The sequence below is a fragment of the Dromaius novaehollandiae genome, chromosome 7 (genome assembly GCF_036370855.1).
Source record: "Dromaius novaehollandiae isolate bDroNov1 chromosome 7, bDroNov1.hap1, whole genome shotgun sequence".
In the NCBI taxonomy this organism is placed as follows: domain Eukaryota; kingdom Metazoa; phylum Chordata; class Aves; order Casuariiformes; family Dromaiidae; genus Dromaius; species Dromaius novaehollandiae.
The window spans coordinates 34260290-34278155 of NC_088104.1; the positions used below are offsets into that span (position 1 = coordinate 34260290).

General features: G+C 44.1%; 1 long non-coding RNA gene across 1 annotated transcript in view; it reads left to right on the plus strand.

The window, feature by feature from the left end:
* The first annotated feature begins 1599 nt into the window (after positions 1-1599).
* Positions 1600-17866, plus strand: part of LOC112979373 (uncharacterized) — a 179748-nt gene continuing 163481 nt past the window's right edge. Inside the window, exon 1 of the long non-coding RNA XR_003258216.2 lies at positions 1600-1850. This is a non-coding gene — a long non-coding RNA (uncharacterized LOC112979373). The remainder of the gene's footprint in view (positions 1851-17866) is intronic.

The window sequence follows — 17866 nt, forward strand, 5'->3', positions numbered from 1 at the left end:
TTAAGATTTAATTTATGAAATAAAGCTATGGATAGACATTTCAAGAACCAGCAAACAGTAGAGAAAAACGGTCTCACTCAGCAATGCAGTCAGCAGTGGGTAGGGGTTAATAAGAAAATTACCCCTTTTTCATTTTTAAAAATTAGAGAGGAAAAAATACAAAAGGGAAAAAAGCACTGGAAAAGATAGCACAAAAAAAGGAAGAGTAGAAGCTATACCTTAATATGAATATTTTGTAGCAAGATGTGATTCTGCCTAATGTCAACAGCTTTTTGATTACAGCAAGGAACTGGTTTTTAGTATTCTTATCCCAGTCTCTGTTCTTCTTACTCTGTTTGCAATCTGAACTGAATTTATCTATTAAGAAAACACGTACTCAAATATTTACACCACCACAGAGGTGTATTAAGAGGCTGAATTAGTGCTATTGAGCACTATCTGAAATTTGTGGTATACACTTTATTTTTTAGACTCATTAAGAAATATAAAGGTCCAAATGTAACCATGGCGTTAGTGAAAGACAGTAAGTCTGGTAGAGTTAAATTGCTCCAAAACAGAAAATTACAGTGTGATTTGGTACCAAGGGCCAAAAATATCATTGTCCTCTAGCTAAGACACCATGCTTATATTAGCAATTGACTGTCCACGTCCCACAGAAAATTGTGGGAAAGCTCCCCTTATAAATAATCCACACTGGAAAGATTGGATGTGTAACTATTGAGGTACATGTTGGAAGAAAAAAGTTAAATTTGGTGGTCTTAGCTGCAGCTATGAAACTCTGCATCTCATTTTAATGGTCGTGCATTATCCTCCACAAGTTACTTTATTACCTGCGTGTCATTGCTGTAGAAATGTTCTCTTTGTCTCACTAAAAATGGTTTCCTCTAAAAAATTGGTAAGAGAAGGCCTCAAGGATCTTCCCTGTCAAACACTAATAAATCCTAAACCAAGCTCTGATGTCACGCTGGCCAGAGTGTGTCTGCTATCTTTCACACCATCTGAATCGGGCTACTTTGAAGATGCCATTGCTGGTGAAGACCTTAAATTCCTGAAGCAGCAAATCTCAGCTGTGAAATCATGGTCATCGTCAACCCCCCCCCCCCCCCCCAATGTCTCATTAGCCCCTTGGGAGCAGCTGGTGCCTTCTGATCAATATTTTGAAAAGTCAAAAACAGCCACAAACATCTATGTCAAAAATTTATTGCTGACACCACCCAATAGGGCCAGTTGCCTACTGTGAGTGGTCAGAGAGTGGCACATAGAAATTTGCATTTGGCATTCATTGCCCTCAGTGCTAATTGGGAACACAAGAGATGCAACAAGCAGGGAAACTGGCAGTGATAAAGTTATAACCATAACAAAAATAGACATATGCTCTCCCAGTAGCAGAGGCAGTCTTCCTGATGTGGAGATGACATCTTTCTATCTATATGCATTCAAAATAGCTAAATTGCAGGGAAGCGATGAAAAGTGGGCCAAGGGAGTGCAACCCCCAGGCTGTTTCTTATCACAGACCTGCTGTGCTGGGGAATTCTTTCTCCCTTTCCCAAGCAAACATGCTAGTGAATTACCTTATTTTCTCCTTTCTTTGCAGGTTCCCCTGATTGCAGACTGCAGGTCAGCCCTGCCTTCTCGTTTAATCTGAAGTTAACTGTCTACCAGCTGCTGCTAAGGTCCAAAAGCATGCCCAAGTCCCTCAGCTGTAGGAGCCTGCAAATCATGTCCAGGTCATCTCCAAGCTGCCAACATGGGACCTGTGTCAGTGACTCCTGCGGGAGCTGGGAACCAGCAAGGGCCTATGCAAGGTGCCTGGGCTTCTGGACTTTTCCAGTGGCTGTTGTCTTCTAAAGGTATTTGCATGCAATTATTTTGTGATTTTCTGCTTCTGAGCTCAGCTGTGCTATTTTATGAATTAGTCCCTCTGTAGTTTCCAATGTTTGCAGAGTGATACTGAGAAAAATATGAAAGAGTCACATTAAGCTCTAAGGAAAGCTTGAGGTTTCTTTCTGTTGTTCTGTGTGTGGTGTTTTGTTTTGTTTCATTCTTTGATGGTGAACCAGAGAGGTTTTCTATTGTAATTATGCTCCCTGGAGTCTAGCCTAAATCCAGCCTGGCTCTCAGGTAAATGAATGGAGAAGGGGGTAACCTGGAGTACCTTTACACTTGTGTGAGGATTTCCTGGCTGTCTCTTAAAACCACTTTGATAATGGCGCTTCCTCATCTTCTTCCCCGGTGCTGCTTCTTGCCCCTCCGTGGCTTTGTCCCACTGATCAAAGGGACGATGCTAGAAGTGAACGTGCAGCACTGAGGTGTCGAGGGAGCGTTTCCCGCGTGATGATGCGTGCTAGAGCCTGGTGGGTTGCATGAGGGCTGTTATGGATGTGTTTTATTTGACTTTAAAGGTGTAACTGAGGGAGGAACTTAAGAGATATGGTGGGGATGGAATGTGCCCTAAAAGGTGGTTGCCAGTCTGTTAGGGTGGTGAGTTTGGTGCAACTCCTATGTCTTCTCCATTTGTGGAATGAGCCCACGCTTTGGTCACACTCTACCTCAGGGCTGTTCACCTGGATGAAGCTTGTATTTGTTTAAGCTTAGATCCCTCAGTATTCACTATAACTTCTTTCTACCGTTGTCTGCATATAAATCACTCAGGTGATGCTGCTGACAGTTCCTGTGGCTAAATTCAATAATGAAAGCATGTGTTTTCTTAAGCTAATTATCCTGCCACCCTTGAAATTCAGATTAAATTCCTGCTTCCGAAGAAAGATATGTTTTAAATGTATGTTTGGGGGGTTGGGTGTGTTTTTAGTTCTGTCCATTTTCTGGGGGTAGCTGGAGAAGTGTAACTTCTATGAGCTCTCTTTTTTGAGGAAAAAGTGAGGATCATAATGATTACAGCTAGCCAAATAAAAGGACTTTCACTTAGGGTGTTGCATGCAAACTTGCTGGGAGGCAAGGCGAGAATCTCTTGTAAACAGGGCTGCCCATATGTTGCTTCCTGAACACTTTAACAAGTGTGGGGTTTTTTTTTTTTTCTTTCTCTCTCTGTTTGTCTAAAAACACTCACAAGGGTTCATGATTTTTCACTGATAAAGCTCCTGCAACTTTTCTTTTATTTTTGTGAAAATAAGGAATAAAGGCACATCTGAGACAGCAGTTCACAGAATAGATGAGCTCCCAGGGGGCTTAGTTTCCTAGGGTTAGCAGATGATAAAGAAAGAGGCTTGTTTTGATGAAAGAACTTGAGGAATCTGAATGAATAATGACAACTACTATGTATAGAAACAGGAATAGCTTGCTCTGTGTTTTTGACCAGGCGTAAGTATCTTAAAGCTTGCCATCAAGATAAAGAATTTGAAATTATATTAATGATTAGAGTAAAAGGAGACGCTGGAAGGGGGAAAGGGAGCAGAAAGAAAAGAGTACAGTGATGTTAGGCAGGTTTTGGTGGTTTTTTATTTTGGGTTGTTGGGTTTTTTTAACCCTCGAGAGCTTCATAAAACAGCAAGGTGATAAATGCAGTGCAAAGAAGGAAGAAAAACGTGGTTCAGCGTTAATGAAACGTCAGCCAAGTTAGACTGGGACAGTAAGACTATGCGGCACATCTGAATGACAAGAGGGACAATCTGTCTTAATTTGGAGCCTACAGCCAAGTAAAATTATACAGAAAAATTAGGGCCCAAATACTGAAAGAAAAGGAGCCAGAATGTAAAGAGAACTGATATGAAGAAGCAGATGCTGAAGGCAGCTCAGAATGGAAGCTATAAAGTAACGGCAATGAATACTGGAGGGAGATAATGGGCACGCTGGAAACTGAGGGGGGGGGGGGGGGGGGAAAGAGAAGTTTCATCAAATAAAACTTTCTGTCATTGATTTCTTTCCAGGGTGAATCAGAAAGAGGCGAATCTCTTCTTCCTTTACACCACTTGCCATTAGTAGAACTCAATAAGTAACTCCAATTCTTTAGCAGTGCTGAAAGGAAGAGAATCAAGTCTGATGTAACTAATCTATTTGATTTTTCATACCTCTTATTTTCCCGATAGGTTTTCTCTGAGGGCTTGAACAAAACCAAGAGAGAAATAAAGATTATTGATGTCAGGATTGTGTTGAAAGAAATGGGAAACAGTGGTTTAGAGCAATTTCTGCCTTTAATTGCTTAGAAATCAGCACTGTATTTGGCTTATTGTGATGTTATCCTTTTTAATGTTAATTGCGTGTGATTCGACCCATTTAGTCAGAGTTTCTTTTTTTTCTTTTTCTTTTTTTTGCATATTCTGTCTTTGCTGTGCATTGCTCCCCAGGTTCTCTTCTCTTGTGCCTAATGAAACTCTACTGGCTTGCGCTGGCTGTTAAACAGAGTATCAGAAGCTAGATACCATCTTTAACCTTATTTTCTGTTCCGAAGTGTAACTTTAACAATTAACCTTTCTTTGTACAATGAAAAGAATGTAACACAGCAGAAGTGACATTAAGAGAAAAGCTCTGCTGTTATTAAAACTATCAGGATAAATTAGTATCTTCGCAGATAATTGCTTTTGTCTTTTGAGCCTCCTCATGCTAAAGAGTGAACCATCACCTCCCCCAAAGGCTGGAAGTCTTTTCACTAGCTCTTCTTGGGAGTGCCAGTAAGAATGTCAGAGCTTTTTCTTGCTTTAACAACACGGTGCAGAAGATTACTTATTGAGTCCTAGCGTTTTGTCTGAGCACAGGTCAGCTGAAGCATACACCCGTGTGAACCACAAACAGCAGTTTTGTAATAATCTGATGTGTTCAAAACAAAACCGTCGAGTCTTATTACAATAAGGTCAGGTTGTAGTTGTGCAGTAAACTAGTATTTAAAATATATTTGATCTCTGATATTTAGAGCTGAAATTAACATTGTTGTTAGTGGAGATGAAGGAAGCAAGTTACAGGAACAGTGTATTACTCCTGTACCAAACATGACAAATAATACTAATTTAGTGAATCTCCCTCCAGGCTGCTCCTGTGCCCTTGAGGACAGTATTTGAACGTATAGCCTAGACAAGTAAGCACTCTGAGCGTTGTTTTGTTGCACTTTCACCAGGAGTGCAAGCGGTCCAGTTCATCACAGCAGCTAAGGCTCTTTAGCTTTCTAGGAAAAGAAGTACTGATGTTAGGCAGCCAAAAACAGTGAGATCATCAAAATACAAAGACACGTACTGTGACTTTTAAGCTGCTACTCAAGATGTGGGGAGGAGAGAGGAAGAGGGGCCATGCCTCCAGGGAGCCTTTGGAAGGATTTTGGCCGACTCCTCTGGGGAGCCGAGGTGGGCAGGGGGTCCCCACTTTGTTTCCCGTGGCCTCTGAATGCGTGGCAAGATGCAGTAATGTAAATACAGTACACCAATACGTGATTTCTGGAAAAAAAGGCTGTGTGAGCCTCTGCCTGCTGGCTTAAATTGCCTTCCTGCAGATAAGGGAATCCCTCAGCCTGTCCTGCTCCATCACATCCCCTGCTTTCGGGGATGCTGCTTTGGTTCCCTGCTTGGGAGGGGATTTCTGATTAAGCCAATCTTGGTTTGTCTTGGTTCATCATCAGACTAAGTTTATAGCAATTCCTGATGATATAAGCTTTTTAGAGGGATTGAAAGAAACAAGGAGCAAATGGAGTATAAGACCATTCTGAGAATAACCTCACAGTGTGAGGTATGAAGGGCACGTTTACACTTGAAATTACGTTTTGTCCCAGCTGTTCTCCATGTGTGGAACTTGGTGCCACCATATCCCAAAATACCGTTTCTCCTGGGCTTCAGGAATTCACCCTTCCATCAGTTCAACAGTGCAAGGTTTGCCTGTAAAAGGCCGTCGACAAAGGTTTGCTGAATGCACTGGAGGCTGAAATCTTAAGCCTAGTAATGGAATATGTGTTACATGAGCACTCCCTGCACAAGTTTAAGTCCAGCAGGGACTATTATGATCAGCTAGTCAGACTTCCTGCATTGTATGTGCCGTAGAAATTTCACCTAACAATTCCTATGTGAGGCTCATCACTTCTAATTAAGCTAGGATACAATTTTTAGAAGGTTAAATGGATTCAAATACTTAATGTGATGAAGAATCCAGATCATCACTTGTTAAATTTAATTGGGAAGATAATTTACCCTTATAACAAATGTATGTTGCATTTGTTTAAATTTGACATATTTTCATCTGACATTTCAGTCTTCATAAGGAGAAGTGATAAGGACTGACAGAATAGTTCAAGTATAATTTTCCTTAACTGTTCTAGCTTGGCAGCTCACCTACTCCTGCGGAAAGGAGTACCTGTGATGTGGTGTGGCAGGGAGAACGGCCAAGGGGAGCGCAGCAGCTCTGCGTGAGAGCCGCACCCTTGCAGCGGGGTCGCTTCGGGCACCGAGGCTGCTCCCACGCAGCCCCAAAACCCTGCTCCCCGGGCCGGCTGGACAGTCGTGTGCCTTGTAGCTGGGCACGCTGCAACAGGCAGCTTCCCGCAGAGCACTTCCTTCTCCCTGCTACAGAGCCGCTCCGTAGGTGCTTCCCGGTGGACTGGGCAGGCAGCTGATTCCTCCTTGTGCGTGCACAGTCTTTCAGCACAGCAACAGGCTTGGCTCCAACTGTGCTTGACCTGGAAAACAAGTGAACACGGAAGCATCATCAAAGTTAATCGACCTGCGTGGGGAGCCTGCTAAAGTCAGGCTATGAGACATTTTTGTAGACAAGATATGACCGTTGTTGGAAGACAGAAACTTTAGTTCATTTAGAACAGAGCAATGTGTGAAGAACTGGAAGAGGCCAGCCAGCGCCCAGCGCCAGGACCCTGCTTGCGTACAGCCAGTCTGCTTCTGGGAGCACACAGAAGTTGCCTTCAGAAAGCACAGCACGTCCTATGACACTTAGCCCTGAGTTTTTCCAGGTCCCAGTCACCCTGCCCCAGCTGTGACAGCCCTTGCTGCAAGGGCACGCGACCAGCCGTGCAGCCTGTGGCACCGAAGGCAAACGCCATGGGTGCTCTTTCATGCCGCCCTGCATAACGTTCGGATGCGCTGCTTTGCAGCCACGTCCTTGGGAAGAAGCAGCTAAATTCTGCTGCCGTTGTCTTAGCAACTTAAAATGCTGTTACCAGGGCAGGAAGATGGATGGATTACTTACGGGGGAGGCAGATGAAAGAGGTATCGGAGAAGGGCAGTGATAGTCCTAAACAGATGTCTTACTCCCTCATTTCTAGGACGAGGACCTTGTTTTTACAGATCTGTTTCAAAAGGGTTGTTTGAGACCTGAGCCGTCGGTGCTGGCAAACCCGTTGTCCCGTAGGTCGTGCGCATCCCGGCAGCAGCGCGGCACGGCACTGCTCAGCAGCGCGGTCTGCCCCGAAGCGCTCGCTTCCCGCTGCCGTTGGTGTGCTCTCTGTGAGCTCGAGTCTCGCGCGTGAGGAAAAGCACACAGCTGGTGTACAGTGGTAGTGGGAGGCAGGTGTCTAATCCTTAAGGATCTAATATAACTTCTAATGGATGGAAAAAAAATGTACATTTTCATAATCTTAATGAGCCTATTGAATGTGAAGATATTTTCAGTCTGTGAATAGAATATTTTTTTCTTAGCATCACCTAATTCAGTGTGTTTTACTGTTTGAATTGCTGGGGAAACACAGCTAGTAGGAAAGTGCTTAATGTAGAATCATGGTCTGTTATTTCTTTTCAGGCCATAAAAACCCAGTTTCTCATCTGTTTATCTGTAGACTTGGAGTGATTTGATCGAGCTATTTACTATTTTGATACGTAATGTTGTATTGATCTGATGTTGGCACCGAGGAGGTCATTTACAGTCATTTGGGTGACCTAGACATAAAAATCCAGCATTATTGTGCCAAGGCTCTTGCTTGCTAGGAAGCAAATCTGTTCTCCACTGCTCAGAGTGCTAATTAGGCAGTTGTCCTGCAGCCAGGGTACGGTCCGAAGCGTCTACCTCGAGGCAGATAACGCCGTAACGAGCACACCGCGCTTTCCTTCCGCTGACAGTGGAAATAGTTTCCTTCAAAGCCACCGTCCCCGGGTTATAGCTATGATGCACCTTTTCATCCTGCCACATGAGAAAGACAAGTTTAATGCCAGGGAGTGGGTTTACTGCAGTTTTACTGCAGAGCGCTGACCTCGTAGCTGATCCCATCGCGCGGTGTCGTGGGCTGTCGCTGGCAAGCTGTGGGTGTCTCGCCTGGCTGGCACGGTCCCGCGGGGTTTCGCCGTTGCTGAGCAAGTGTGGGAGTGCGTACTGCGAGTTTTGTGCTGCTCTGAGCCCTCCTTGGTGTGGTTTTTATTATTGTGTCCTTTAAACGCTGGAAAACTCCAGAGAAGAAAACACATGAGGAAAGCAACGTAAGAAGGGCCAGACGCAATCGCTCCTGCCACCAGTAGAGCTTAATAAAAGATAAATTCTGTGCTGATGTATGTCAGTGTAAGTCTTGACGAAGTCTAGGGCTTGTGTTTATGCACATCTCTTGGTTTATGCTTCCATAGAAAACAATGTTATTTGAAACTACCAGGTATCTCTAAGTTCAGTGAGGAAGGAGGGAGCTCGATGCCGTCCTGGAGAGCCTGGGGCGGGCGCTCGCGCGAGTGACCCCACCAGGCAACCTGCCACGGGGCTGAAACATTGCGTAACGAACGACAAATGAGCACAGGAGCAAACGCTAAGCAAAGAATGACCCATACCAAATCAGTGTTGTCACTTCAGATACCCGACAGATCATTCCTTTATACCTAACATTCATCTAGCTCGTTAGGCTACTAAAATCTCATTGCATTGTATTGAATTAAGGGCATAGCTGTATTTCTGTTACTGGCTCAAAGCAGCTCTGAAAACAAGTGCCCAGATCCTCAAAAATGTTTAGACATTTAACTCTCATTTAATCTGGAGACTTATTAACTGTGTAAGGGTAAAAAACCAAAAGCTGAAGAGAGATTCACATAGCATCTTGCTTATTTCTCGCCCTGGCAACCCTTCCTGCCGCATCATTCTTCAAATGTTAAGCACTGGCAAAAGAGTAAGCAGAAGGGAATAATATACTCTTCCAGATATCCCCGTTATGTTGTTCTGGTCACTATAAAAAAGGGAGAATAAAACAGAACTAGTGCTTTGAGTGAAATTATTTCTTTTTATTACATGCACTAGCACTTGCAGTGTATCCAATGAGTTCAAGGGGGACCAGTTTCCTCTGAACCAGGCAGCAGGGCAGCGGTATCCTTGCATGGTAAAGCCTTTAGTTTTCTTCCAGGTTAGCATAACTGTGGCTCTTCTATCAAAGCAGGTAAGTCAGCCACACAAATCAGACAAGTGTGTCTTTTGTAAGCAGCACTTAACAAGTTTCCCATATTGTCCTCCTCCTATTTAGTACTTATTACATTTGTTTTCCTTTCATCTCTGAAAGCACAGATCATTATATGCCATTTCTTAGATGTTGATATAAGAACATCACTGTCACAGTAAGGATGAGTCAGAAATACTTTGCTAGCCAGACACATCTATGCTTTTCTTATTGTTCCTGCTCTTTTGAATTCTTTTTGAGGGACTTCAGGGGTAAAGACTTTTGTTTTCTTTTATGTTTTTGATGATGATAAACTGACAAATTCAGCTGAAGGAATTGCTTATCATCTTGCTTATCCAGTGAAGTAGTGCAAAGTTTCCAGAAGAGCAGGGGAGCCTAATAACCCAGCTTTTTTGATAGTCTGTTTGTAACTTGAGAACTCTGCTTTAATATATGAGGGGAATTACTTGTTGGCATCTACGTATTATATTTGCTCTCCTTCATATTATCTAGCCTTATTAAAACAATGAGATGAAGAACAACAATCAAAGGGCAAAAGCACTGTAAAAAGGATTTAACTTTGTAATCGTAACTTAAATGTAAATAGAAATATGTTGGCCTACATAATTATAAGGGCTTTGTCATTCTGAAAGCAAACACAGCAGTCGATCGTTTCAGTCGTTTGTATGTTTTGCAGCTAATCAGTTAAAAATGACTATAGGCCACTTCAGAGTTTTCCCAGTTGTGCGTGTCCGCAGAAGTGGTGAGAAGGGTCTGTCTCCCCAGCAAGAGGGCTGCCGTAGCAGCTCGGACTGTAAGCCTTGAGTTAGTCTGGATGTCTTGATTTTGAGCGCAAGACTTTCTGAAGTTTAGTGACGTCGTTATAATCAGTAACTTCAGAAAAGCACAATTAACTGTTAAAAGGTGCATATCATTAATAAGGTGCATTCTGAAAATGTTATAGAGGAAAACACTTTGCTAAGCAGTCACTTAGTGCTTCAGTGTATCTTGGAAAATGGCTTTGTGGAAACAATTTTCTTTCTTGAAAAGTAATATTTGACAGACATCTCTGCCTTTTTGTCAAAGGCTGTGGTATAAATGACTGTGCAGTTCCATCATTAGTTTTAGATTAATTTAGTTCTATCACAGAGTTGCAGATATGCCATCTAATGATGTGACAGATATCCATTAAACTTTAACAGATGATATTTGTTTAATATGGCAGCTTTCTGGACTAGAAAATTACAGGAAAATAATCGGGTTTTTTTTTTTTTTTTTTTGAAATATAAATATTTTTCTGTGTTTTTTAACACTCTTAAAGTTTTAATGACACTAATACCTTGAGTAAATATGGTGCTCTGCGGGCCTGGTCACTTATGAGCATGCTTAACCTTTTCATTTAGCTTGGAAATTCTGTTTGTAGTAGTATGAAAATACCTTGCTTCATGTTAAAAAGTTAAATGCTAAAAGAAAATATTTTGAAACTTGTGAGACTGGAGTGTGCCCAGGGCTGGGATGGCAGCCGTGCCCCGTCCCCGCTCTGTCTGCAGGTGGGGAGGACGGTACTCGTTCCCGTTTCGGTGCGGCTGTTCACGATTCTGCCACATATTGCAGTTGCAGCAGCAGAAGATAAAGCGAGATGAACAGAACATGTGTTGTAAATGCTTAGGGCTTTTCTGTTTTCATAAATGTATTCCTGATTTGTCTTCCTTTGTGGGTCGTTTTTTTAAGTGCCTAAGTTAAGGCTAGGAGTAAAACAGTGAAGCCAAACCTGTAGTTGCCTAGGCTGCCGTCTGACTCGGAAGACCAGGGTCCTGTAGCACAAATAGCAGCAGGGAAGCCATGCATGAGACGGTGCAAACTGTGGAAGACGTAACGTCACAACTCTTCCTGGTACTTCCTTGGGCCTTACCCTTCTCCTGCTTCGCCCTGTCCGTAGGCAGGATGTGTCATCTTAACTGAGCAAACGGTACTTCAGGGCCTGTGTTATTTCTTAGCTAACGCGTTGATCTGCTTTTCTGATGTCTCTGCGTTTTGAAGGAGCTCATCATTTCAATTTTACCTGCAGTAAGCATTAGGCTTTACAACATAAGCCTAATGCTAAGATCTAACATTAACCCCATTCTTCTTTGCTTCAAATTCTGCACCAGTCGTCTTTGTCCTCTTCCATGAGATCAGTTGACCTGCCTTCCCTGCACGCCCAGACCTCTGTGTCATATTAAATATAAAAGCTGGGTGGGATTTGTCCAGCTGTCCAAGGTAAAGTACCGCTGTGCAGCCTGTGATAGTGCTGATACAGCAAGGCAGCCTGTGCTCCAGCTCTCGTCTCACCTCTTGCCCTGTGAGGGCATCCCACTTACAAGACCGTCTTCAAGTCGGAGCGTTACTGGAGAGGGCAGAACCTGAGAAATCCTCTTTTTTTCAATGCGACAATAAGCATATAGACTATAATTGTCTTGTTTCCAAGTCATTAAAAAAAATCCCTCAAAACCCTGCTTCTAATTCAGAGCCCTGCTACAGCTGACAGAAGATGGATATGAAACCCTAGCACTGATCTATATACTATTAAATATCAATTTATTATGACAATGTGCTATTCTGCCCACATTACCTCCTATTAGATATTAATTCAGAACAAAGGAAGGTGACCCGGCAAGATGAAAATAAGCTGGTTTGGTACAAGCACAGGAGGAAACAAAACACAGTTTACTGGAGCAAAGCCCCTGTACACATGTCATATATGAAACAATAATAAGGATTAATGTGCTGAAGAATTTCACATTGGAGAATCTTATTTCGAAGAGGAAACAACTAACGGATTCTAGTAATTTGTACTGTTACCTAAAATATGCTGTTACCTTATGGCTACAAAGGTTGCTATTTATTTTCCCCCACATCTATTAAACTACTTTTTCAGTAACAAGAAGTACACTCCCAATAAATGCTGTCTAAAGCCGTTGAAAGGAGGAGGGTAACACGCAGGAAGCGAGAAGGCAGCGCAGACCAAAGGGCAGCTCTGATCTTGTTCCGTTCGTGGCCCCGATCAGCGGGCTGCGCGGCGTGGCGGCCGCCCCGGCTGGGGCCCTTGGTGCGGTTCTCCGCCAGCGCGCTCTGCGCAGAGTCGTTCGCTTGCGGCTGCTTAGCAGTTATGGGAGCTCAGACAGTCTTTTATCGCCCTCTCATTGCTGCAGGGTTTAGAAAAACAAAAAGCAACCAAACAAAAAAAAAGTCCTTATTGAACAGGAATACTTAAAGAGGTTGTACCATGGAAAGAAAAAAGCACATTTCTCCAAATAGTGATCCATGTGATCTGGACTTGACCGTTTGGCTCGCTGCATCTTTCCTCTACTGTGGCCGCTTGTATTGGCTGTGGTCTGGCTGCAGCTTTCCTTGCTGAGCAGCCCGGCTAATCCTATGGGCCCGTCTTGCAAAGACACTGTAACTGGGAGTTCGTGGTGTTTCGTGTAGCTGGGAAAATGGTGTCATCACCAGCTTGGACTGAAAGAAAGACGATGTGAGCCTGAACTGTTGCTCAAGTCCAATAAAATATTTTAAAGTATAATCTATTTAAAGTGCAGCATGCTGCACTGCCCGCCAGGTGAGGGCGTTTGGGCCAGCTCTCCGGCTGCTGCGAGCTGCCGTTGCTTGGCCGGCCTCCGCGGAGAGGTGCGTCACTTCGTGTCGACTCCATCAGAAAACCCGTCTCTGCAGCCGGGGTGTAGTTGTTTCACATCAAGAAGTTTATTCCAACCACAGGTTAAGTGAGAGTTAGTCTGGGAGGGTATTTCTTCACGCCTTTCCACAAGGTCTCCTGGCCCTCCAAAGTTAAGCAGATTCAGAGAACAGAGATTATCATCTTAATTTTGTAGTTTAACAGCATTCCTGACCAAGAAGTTTCAGAGTACCTAAAGCCCCTTAAGCAGAGTCCCCCCGCCGTGGGACTGCTGGCTCTCGGTAAGAGCCTCTACCGATCTGGATCCATTTGCTTCCCCTTTAACTCCCTCGCTGCCCGACTCCCCTCCCTGCTCTGGCGGTGCTCTCATCGCTACTGCAGAATTCAAAACAAAGTTAAAAACGCTGACTGTTATTTTTGCTACGACGTATCCTGCTCATCTCATCTGGTTGCTTCAGCTCGGCAGCAGGCGAAAAACAGAACGCTTGGCGGTGGCGTCACGGGCGTGCTCAGTCACGGGCGTGCTCAGCCACGGCCCCGCGGCACCGCTGCCCTGGCGGGCGCTGGCTCCTGGCAGGATCAGCGCGAGGGCAGCTGCGTGCGGTGGCCGGCAGAGCCAGGGCCCCTTCCCACGCTCCCGCCTTGGCCGGCGGCCCTGAGCGCCGCTGACTTGCCGCGCCGAAACCTTCCCTTGCCGGTCTGCGGGCAGGGAGGCGCCAGGCCGAGCGCGGCGGCTGAAGGCGCTAGGAGGTGGCTGCCCGCGGCTGCGGCCTCCCTCGGCCCCGGGAGACGGGTCTGGGCCTCCGTGCGTTGCCGTCTTCCCCTGCTGCGGCTCGGGCGCAGGCCGGGCTCGGGGTGGGTTTTTGAGTTTTATCTTCCTCTCTCTTGGGAGTTAGCGTGGGCCATCTTGTCGTTATCCCGGGTGTGTTGAAATCAAGGCACTTGTCAGAGCAGAGGGAGATTAATTAATAGCCCTAGTTTTGCTTAAATATGAACTGTTTTCTGTTGTTCTCTTTTTAATCTGGCACGCTATATCCAGCTCAAAATTAATCACTCTAAAAATATAACAAGGAGAGGAGGGGGAAGAAAGGTTATCATCTCCCCGCAGGTAGGTGGAAGCTGACTTTATTAGATGATGTGATGTGTGACGCCGTTACAGTCACTAGACCCCCTGCGGTAAATTGATAGTCTGTTGACTGCTTGCTGTTTTTCCACCTTGTCACCTCTCATAGGTTTTCATCTGCTGTATTGTCAATGGCAGCCTCCTTCCATGACTTACCAGGAGAAGGAAAGCTAATAACTTTCTCAACCAATATATCTTAGCTATCTCACTGCGAATCCCTTTCATTTCACTTATCGGTAATGGAAGCCACCAGTTGTCTTTGGAAATGCTCAGACCTACTTTATTTATCCACAGCTGCCATTTATTGATAAACAACTAAGCTATATATAACAAGAACATTTTAAGCACTATTTTCCCTTCACTGTTGTCATTACTTTGGCAGCTCCTTATACTTTTCAGCAAATGTGATGGACTCATGTAATGTTAGGGGAATAGTTAAATTCTTGACTAATTTCAAAACCAAAATAAATTTAAAAATGCATGCTACTAGAAAAACTTGTCATACTACAAAGAGGTCAGGTAAAATAATCATCTAGAGCCTAATTTAAGAACTACCTGAAAGTGTTAAACTTTCTTTTTTTTTTTCTTTTTAATGGAGTCAGTGTAGCTTAACTACACTCCATGGTCTTTGACACCACTTGAGAGACAGGAGATAAAAAAGGATCATTAGTAATAATGGCCTTTGGGGAGTCATAAACATAACGTAATTCTGTAATTCTTTTTTTTTTTTTGGGCTTCTAATCCTAGACAGAACTGGAAGGCAATTTCTTATGAGAAATAAGAAGGGGGAAACTATTACTGAAACATTTTGAAATTATATTAGGGTTCAGTCAAAGCTTGTGTTCAGCTGCGTAGGTATGAATCTGGTGGAAGCAGGAGTTTGGAGCACTGCACAAGCAGAATTAGGCTTGTTGTCAGGCCCCCTTCTCTTGTACTACTTAATGCTGCAGCTGAACTGTCTTGGCAAAGGCCATTAAAAAGGCCCAAGCTCCGATGCCAGCTACTGCGGAGCACTGCAAGCAGAGATGGCTGCTGAATGTCACTCCCAGCTTTATAATTCAGTGCTGTTAGCCTTTATGTCCTGTATTATAGGCCAAAATGCCTTGTTTGACTCTCAGAACAGTATATTCTGCTTAGCCCTGCCAAACCATAGAGCCGTGGGATAGATACAGTCTGAATTCTCCCGCTCATCTTCCCCCCTCCCCACTCTAAGGTCAGAGCAGCCTGGCTTACCTGTCAATCTGCCTTCACAACTGAAACATTTGGAAAATGTTCATCCTTGCAAGTCATGCTTGAAATGTATTGCTGCAGGAGCCGCAGGAGGTCTGTCATTGCTCCCTTTTCCCTCTATGCAAACTATTGGCACGACTTTTTGATCTTCTCGTATGCATTCCTATAGCTTATTATCTGTGCTTCAGCATTGCTCACAAACACTCTCTACGTTACACTATGTAAGAAGTAGTTGTTCTTGTGTAACTGTATTAGGTATGTTTTCATCTGTTGTAGTCATTTGGCAGTCCTAAATTAAAAGGAGATTGGGAGGAAGGATGATGCTCATGCATAAATCAAATGGTGAGGTGAGTACCGGGGAGGTAAAAGAACTAAGAGCACTGAAGGGCAGTACTGCTGCATGTGGGCTTGGCTGGGCTTGAATTAAACTCACGGAAGCTCTAGGGGAGCTCCTGGGGCACTTGTAGGAGAAAAAGCAACTAACTTCTTAGGATGGAGCTGGAGGAGTAACTATGCTATGTATTCAAGCTCTGATTTTACACACTGTGAGCTGATGTTGACTCATGCCTCCTGAAAGTCTAGTGTACTGAAAACAGTATGTAAAGCTGCTCTTCCCCTGGTGGAGTTGAAGCCTGCGTCCTATGTGCCCGGCACTCTCTATGCGATTGTCCTACATGGAGCGTATTAGTTAGCCCATCCTTGCGCCCTGCGAGGAGGCAGCTGCCGCAGCAGCAGCGGCCCACCTGAGCCCCCTGAGAAGGACCAGCTAGTGTTGCTGCTCCCTGGCACAGATGGGAGAGTAAAGCCTGACAGCTTGCTACCATCAGAAAGACACAATCAACCAGTTACCAGGGAGATGCAGACCCTGAGCCTCTGCTGACAACAGTTTTCATTCAGCGCCGTTTCCAGTGCTGGAAATGCAAAGGTCTATTTTGTGTATTTTATGCAAAGTAGATTGAAATCAACATCACACTTCATTTGGCTCCCAGCAGTTGAAGAGAGAAAACATATAGAAGTATAAACATATTTATTTTTGAGTGTTTTTCAACAGGGAAAATTAAGCACCTGAGCCAAGGTATCAGTTTGGGCAGTGGACAGATCTAGGATGAGCGAGTTGGTGTGTGGTCCAGGCTGAGTCGCACCAAGCACTTAGCCCCCGCCAGAGCCTTCCCCGACACCCCAGAGGGATCTTAAAAAAGGGGGCAGCATTTATTTAGCTCCCTCTCCTAAAGAGACTGCTACTGTTGTCTATTTGCCTCAGCCTCTATACAGTGAAATCACTGGTCTTCAGTAGTTAGAGGTGGAAGGGCAGGCTTTTCCTTAACATGCTTTACAGTAAATAAAAGGACTAATTGCAGGAATTTTGCAGCTCTGTGGCAGTGAAAAGTCACTGACAATACAGCCATTTTATTTGTGGAGCACTAAATTTTATGGTAGGGCTACTCAGTCCCTGGTATCCCACGGTACTGTGGAAATTTCTTTACTGTGGTCTGCATGTGGTAGATATGGCACATGCCGTGAATGAAAATCAGTTTTATGGGAGACAAAAGCAGATGAGCGTATGTGCTAAGGCTCAGTAGAAGTACTCAAAGAGCATCTGTTTTGGTGTTTTAATTCTAAAAGCTCAGTCATCCTAAAGGTGCGTAATATATGATAGCTGTTAATCAATGCTACTTGCTATGTGACCTTCTCATTCTAAAGCATGTTTATATGTTTTGCACCCTGTGCAACGCTATTTCGTATGAAAATGGCTTTTCCCCTATTAAAAAGATGAGGGCTCCTGCTCTGGGGATTTCTGCTGGATATAAATTTTACAGCCTGTAGGATTCTTGCATTACTGAACAAGTATGTGATACCTCACAAAGATCCAAATGGCTGTTTGCAGCCTGGCAATACCTGTGAAGCTCTTTGTGACAAGAATCAAAACTATCCCAGGTTCTGATCTGACAGAGGCTTTCAGGGCTGGAGTTGTTTTGCTGCAGTGTCATCCCTCTTCTCACTCCTATCCATGTATTTTTACAGCTGACTTCACATTTACTTGGTGAAGTCGCAAGAGACAACTTCCTTCTGAAAAGCACCTGTCGCCACGCTTGGTCCTTTTTATTGCAGTTTTTTAACTCTAGCAGGTTCTTTCTCTTCTTAGTGTAATGTATATGGCTCCTGATAGCTCCTGTGATAGTGGTGCCTTCTTATCTCCTTTAATGTTTTGTAGAGATAAATGACATCAGCTCTGTGCCAGTTCTTTCACCTCTTCCTCATTGCATTAGTTTGACTATTTGAGTCTAACATACATGCTGAGCATGCTGTAGATCACCGCGTGTGCAGAGCGCTCGTACCTGAGCGCAGAAGGCAGGTGGCAGGCGGCGGCTGCTTAGCTTCGCAGTCCGGTATTTTCACTGCATGAGAAATTTCCTCCTTGGATTTTTATAGCTATTAAGTATTTTAGGTGATCAAAATCCACTGTTAATCAAAGCTTGTTTGAATCTGACAGATGACTTTCCCCTTTTTCAAGGAGCCTTGATCAGAGATCCACGTAAAGACCCAGGCGTGGCTCCCCTGC